Source organism: Halichoerus grypus, chromosome 1 (assembly GCF_964656455.1).
Source record: "Halichoerus grypus chromosome 1, mHalGry1.hap1.1, whole genome shotgun sequence".
In the NCBI taxonomy this organism is placed as follows: Eukaryota; Metazoa; Chordata; class Mammalia; order Carnivora; family Phocidae; genus Halichoerus; species Halichoerus grypus.
Genome location: NC_135712.1, coordinates 208,800,576 through 208,806,763, shown reverse-complemented (window position 1 = coordinate 208,806,763; position 6,188 = coordinate 208,800,576). Strand labels below are relative to the sequence as shown.

General features: G+C 52.4%; 1 pseudogene; it reads left to right on the top strand.

The window, feature by feature from the left end:
- Nucleotides 1-5,053: 5,053 nt before the first annotated feature.
- On the top strand, nt 5,054-5,502 carry LOC118538772 (large ribosomal subunit protein uL29 pseudogene; annotated as a pseudogene).
- Nucleotides 5,503-6,188: the final 686 nt, after the last annotated feature.

The window sequence follows — 6,188 nt, the reverse complement described above, 5'->3', positions numbered from 1 at the left end:
GCACGAGTCTCTCCTTACCACCAGTTTCCAAAGTGCTGACCACCACCACGTTGAAGTTTCTGAATGCAGGCCCTTCACAAGGGCAGGAATCTTGAAGAAGGCTGTGGAAAGAACTCCCAGGCCATCTTGAAGTGGAGGCCTCAGGGAGCTGTGACTTGGTGCCACGTTCCTCTTTTGAAAAAGGGTGGCTCCCTGGGTGGCTTGTCTCGGATAGATGCCTGTCTCAGTCCCTGGGCCCGGCCTGAGCGCTCCCCAAGCCAGGGCAAGTTTTGTTGACCTGAGAGACGTTGTCAAGAACGGCAGTATCGGAGTAGGATCTTTCCTTGTTTCTTCCAGCTTCTGGTGACTTAGGGCATTCCTTGGCTCATGACAGCATCACTCCAGGCTCCGCCTCCTTCACGGGACCTCCCTGTGAGCCTCTGTGTCTCAGGCTCCTTTCTTACAAGGACACCAGTCATTGGATTTCAACTCCACCCTAATCCAGGGTGAGCGCATCCCAAGATCCTTCACGTTCACGGGTATCGGCAGTTAGGACTCGGATGTACGTTTTTGGGGGAACGCTATTCAACCCACTAAAGAGTTGGGTGAAGGCTTTAACCCATGCTGCTGGCACAGCCCTGGGAGGTGGTCGACCACCGCCAGGATCATCACGTGGTCAGCATGGCGGGGACCTGTCCCAAGGCGACAGCTCATGAGCACACATCCCTTGGCACCCTAACTGCTTGGGGACCTCGGTGCTAATGGCACTGTGATGCAGCTGGTCAGCAACAGTATCACAGCCCGCAGGACCTGCCGTCCCAGCAAGCTGCGTTTAGGAAGGTGTGGCCGACACCGTGAACATGGAGAAGACCTGGGTGCTGGCATGTCATTCAGAGCTGACCAAGGCCTTTCCAGGCCTGTTGCCGTCCAAGTGCAGGAAGCCAGCCTGGAGGAGGTTCTCACTGAGATGCTTCTCCAGGTCCTCCTCGGCCAGGGACACGGTGGGCAACAGAGATGCCTCAGCCCACATGCTGCCAGAGGAGGGTGTCCTGCATCTTTCAGTCACCAGCAGAGATCACCAGGAGCATCAGCGGGAAGAGCCAATGGCCCACATGCTTACTCAGCAAGTTGATCAGGGTAGGGTGCTTACCTGGTGGATAGACCATGAGGGTCAGTGACCCAGGACTGGACACCACCCCAGAGGGCTCAGGATGCCTTTGGAGGGAGGAAGGGAGAAAGACCTCATGACTGAGGCAAAAGCTGGCCACACGAGTGGTGGGCCGAGATGAAGTCAGAGGGGCAGAGCCTTGCAGAGAATTTCAGCTGATCCCATAGGGGAGTTGGGGGGTGGTTGAGACCTAGGGCCAAAGGGGGCCTCTGAGCAGTAATGGGACACACATTCAGGATTTCCTCCTTCCTACATTGAGCAGAATCACTAGGGTCCTGGTTGTCCCTGTGGGCTGGGGTCCAGTCTGACCTGGAAGTCGACACCCGGTTGCTTCCACTCTGGCAGGGAAACGTGCGCTGTCCCTCTGACCGCTGACCATTCTTGTGTAGTCAGCCAGGCCTGTCCCACCCCGAAGGACTGACCTGGTTCCCCAGGCCTGGCCTTTTGCAGCTGGGCTCAGCCTCAGGATGCAGTCTGCAGGGGTGAGCCCCACATGGTCTGTGCCCTTTGCAAGCCTATCCTGAGACTTCTGGACACAATTATGGGCCACACACCAGCAAGCCTTCTTGGCCTGGATGCTCATTCTAACCCATCCCAGAATAAATGGAAACTTCATGTGTTCATTGTTTCATTCACTCCACATGTATTTATTGGGTGTTGCTTATGTATCAGTCCTGTACAGGGTGCTGGGAACATGAACCTGGGTCCTGCTCTCATGGAGCTTCCAGGTACCAAGAGAGCCCTGTTCCAGCTTGTGCTGCGAGTGTCAGGGAAGGCTTTCTGTGTTTTAAGAAAGACAGGACAGTTAAATCAGAACCAGAAGGTGTGTTAGGGAGGGTGAGCACAGGTTATGCTGTGCACAGGAACACCATGCATAAAAGTTCAGCTGTGTGTTGGGAATGGACTTCAGGCAGCTGAAGTCAGGCGGGTGAAGCATTCTGGTTGTAAGATGAGAAGTGTGGCTGGATGTTCAGTGGGGGCCAACCACTACAGGGCCTTGACAGCTGAGCAGTGGAGTTCTAACATTTATTCTGAGGGCAGTGGGGAGCCATGGAAAGACTCTGAGCTGTGGAGAACCCAGGCTCAGTTGTGCTTCAGAACAGTCTTTTTGGCTGTTGGGCAGAGAATAGGTGTGTGGGAGAGGTGAGAATGCAGGCCAGGTGATAGCAGAGACTCCCGTCCTGGAGCATTTGAACTGAGGTTCAGGGTGATTTAGGCCATAGAGTTCATTGGACTAGGTGAGGAAACTGCTCCCAAACCTGAGAGAGGTAACACCTACATGTCCCAGACAGGGTAGATGGGCCCAGAGAGGGGCACTGCATTGCCTCAGTCCACAAGAAGTAGAGGGCCCATAGGCACTCTGCTCTGTGGTTGGGAGACAAGCAGAAAAGTCTAAAACGCCACGGAAGTCATTTTCCTGAGGTCGCAAGTCCTGGGCCCATGCCATTTCCAACGTTTCCCAAGAAGCTGACAGCTAAGCTCAGCCTACTTGGCACTGGGCTGCGGGGGTGAGAATATCACGGAATGATAGGCTCCATTCCTGGCTGGATAAACTGGAGCAAACATTGCTCTCCAGCCTCCTGGGACAACCAACCAACATGGGGCTCCAAGTACTCTGTCAAATATTCGAAACCCCTCAGGTCCTGAGACCTCAGCATCAGCTTTTTTTTTTTTTTTTTTTTTTTTTTTAAGATTTCATTTATTTATTTGACAGAGACAGAGCGAGAGGGGGAACACAAGCAGGGGGAGTGGAAGAGGGAGAAGCAGGCTTCCCGCCGAGCAGGGAGCCCGATGTGGGGCTCGATTCCAGGACCCTGGGATCATGACCTGAGCCGAAGGCAGACGCTTAAGGACTGAGCCACTCAGGCGCCCCTCAGTATCAGCTTCTTAAAGCCAACTACCTAGTCCCCGGGTTTGGGGGCTTCCCTGGGCGACGGTGGCGTTCCCAGGGAAGGGGAGGTTGGGAGATCTAGTGGGAACTCCCTCCAGCCACATCTTGAACCTGTGCGCGGGCCTCCACGGGAGGGGCGCAGAGGCCGGCTCAGGTCCGGCCTCTGCCAACACCTCCCTTACCAAACCACGTGCTCTCCGCCCTTAGGTCGGCCTGGTGCACACGGCCCGCCCGTCTTACGCCCAATCAACAGACCCGGTATGGAACAGAAGTATTCTACAGGCGTCGCTCCCAGCAGGCCCCGCCTCGAGACGCCACGCCCTTGTGCCGTCAGCAAACTTCCAATTGGGCGCTGTTGCAGGCTCCGCCCTGGGCCGCGCCCCCATAGGTGTCTCCCGCCTGGTGCTCACATTCAACGGCTTGGGAAGGGAAGCTTTCCCAAGGCTCCGCCCCCAGAGCCGCCGCTTCCCTGGTCTCCCGGCAACGCGAGGGGCGCTGTCCAGCGTTCTGAAGCCGCGCTCCCAGCGCCTTTCGAATAGTGGCGGCCTTCTGGCGCCCCCAGCCCTCCCTGCTGAGCAGCGCCAAAACCCCTAAAGCAGATGTCAGTGAATCTCAGCTGCACCCCACCTCCACACCCCAGTTTACCTCTTGGTAGTAGAAAGAGCTTGCTTCACTTCACGATCTGCTAAGGAACCCCCACCCTCCCATCTAGCTCAGAGGGAAGCTAAAGTCCTTGTTGCAAACCAGAGGCCTTGCAGAATCTCACACTGTGACCTTCTCACCCTCGTCTTCCGTTCCTTCCCTCACTCTCTCCAGCCACACTGATCTCCCCGCTGCGCTGCAAACAATCCAGACACATTCCCACTTCAGGGCCTTTGCTCTCAATGTTCCCACTGCCTGAAATGCTCTCTCGATTCTTCTTCTTTTTTAAGATTTTCTTTTTAAGTAATTACACCCAACATGGGGCTCGAACTCACAACCCAGAGATCAAGAGTCACATGCTCCACCAACTGAGCCAGCCAGGTGCCCCTCTGAGATCTTATATTATGACTCCTCCCAGATCTCCTTCCGGTCTTAACTCACATCTCACCTTCTCCATGAGTCTGATCGTGACCAGCCTGTTTAAAATAGTCACCTCCCAGGGGCGCCTGGCTGGTTCAGCTGTTAAAGCATATAACTTTTGACCTTGGGTTCGTGAGTTCGAGTCCTACATTGGGTGTAGAGATGACTTAATAATAGTCACTTCCCAAATCTTTCTCCCCTCCCCTGCCCTCTTTATTCCCCAGCACTCATCACCACCTGAGACATGGTATGTTTTATTTATTTTTCTTGTTTGTTCATTCAGGGCATGGATTTTTGTCTCCTTGTTCACTGCTGTGTTGCCAGCAGTGAGAACAGCCTGAAACAGAGTGAACGCTTCAAGATGTTTATTACACATATATTCATGTGCATATTTGAGCACTTAAAGTGTGCTAGACCCTGCATACCATCATAATGACCTTCTGCCCCAATTTAAAGATAAAGAAAGTGACACTCAGAGAGTGGCATCACCTGACCAAAGTCACCTGGCTTCTGAGTGGTGATGCCAGAGTCCCCCCCAACCCCGATTTCTCTGTTTGTAACCTTTTCACCCCTGCTCTATGCTGCAATCCCTAATACTGCCTTCTCCTTCAGGAAAAGAAGCTGTATGAAAGGGTGGCTTCACAGAGCTCAGACAGGACTAGATTTCAATTCCTGTTCCTTGATTATGAGCCAGTGAATGTTTCTGCCTCAGTTCATTCATAAAATGGGAATGATAGTAGTACCCACCTGACTGTACTGTGGGAAGTGATGACACTGTAGGGCTTACCAGACAACTGGCACAGCCGGGCACCTGCTCCGATACTGTTGGCTCTTAATCATCATCAAATTATTATTTGAGGGAATTAAACAAACAAACAAAAAACCAAAACACATTTAAAAAATCAGGATGATGGCTCTTTCCCTCGGCCTCGGCGGTGGCAGATTGTGCAGACATGGCCAAGATTAAGGCTTGCAACTTCCCGGCAAGAAGGAAGAGCTGCTTAAACCACTGGAAGACCTGATGGTGCAGCTGTCCCAGCTGCGTCGCCAAAGTGACAGGCGGCGTGGCTTCCCAGCCGCCAAGATCCAAGTTGTTGGCATCTCTATCACCTGTGTTCTCACTGTCGTCAACCAGACTCAGAAAGAGAACCTCCGAGAATTCTACAGGAGTAAGAAGTACAAGCCCCTAGAGCTGTGGCCTAAGAAGACGCGTGCCATGCGCCGCGACTGAAGAAGCATGAGGAAAACCTGAAGAAGAAGAAGAAGAAGAAGAAGCAGCGGAAGGAGCGGCTGCACCTGCTGCGGGAGTCTGCGGTCAAAGTCCGAGGACCCTCATCTATAAAACACAAACTGGCAATAATAATAATAATAAATCAGGAGGATTAAATCATGGGGCGCCTGGGTGGCTCAGTTGGTTAAGCGACTGCCTTCGGCTCAGGTCATGATCCTGGAGTCCCTGGATCGAGTCCCGCATCGGGCTCCCTGCTCGGCAGGGAGTCTGCTTCTCCCTCTGACCCTCCCCCCTCTCATGTGCTTGCTCTCTCTCTCAGATAAATAAATTAAAAAAAAAAATCTAAAAAAAAAAAATAATAAATCAGGAGGATGACAGGACTAGTACTATGTCTTGCAAAACACATAGAGGGGCACCTGGCTGGCTCAGTTGGTAAAGCATGCAACTCTTGATGTTGGAGTAGTGAGTTTGAGCCCCACAATGGGGGTAGAGTTTAGTTAAAAAAAATATATATATATAGGGGCGCCTGGGTGGCTCAGTCGTTAAGCGTCTGCCTTCAGCTCGGGTCATGATCCCGGGGTCCTGGGATCGAGCCCCGCATCGGGCTCCCAGCTCGGCGGGAGGCCTGCTTCTCCCTCTCCCACTCCCCCTGCTTGTGTTCCCTCTCTTGCTGTGTCTCTCTGTCAAATAAATAAATAAAATCTTTAAATATATATATATATTATATATATTTTATAACATATATATTTAAAACACTAAATTTTAAAAAGGAAATGCTCAGCAGCTCAACCATGGTGAATTCTGTTGCCAAATTACCTAAACTGAATAATGAAAGATGTTGCTAGATGGCTCCAACA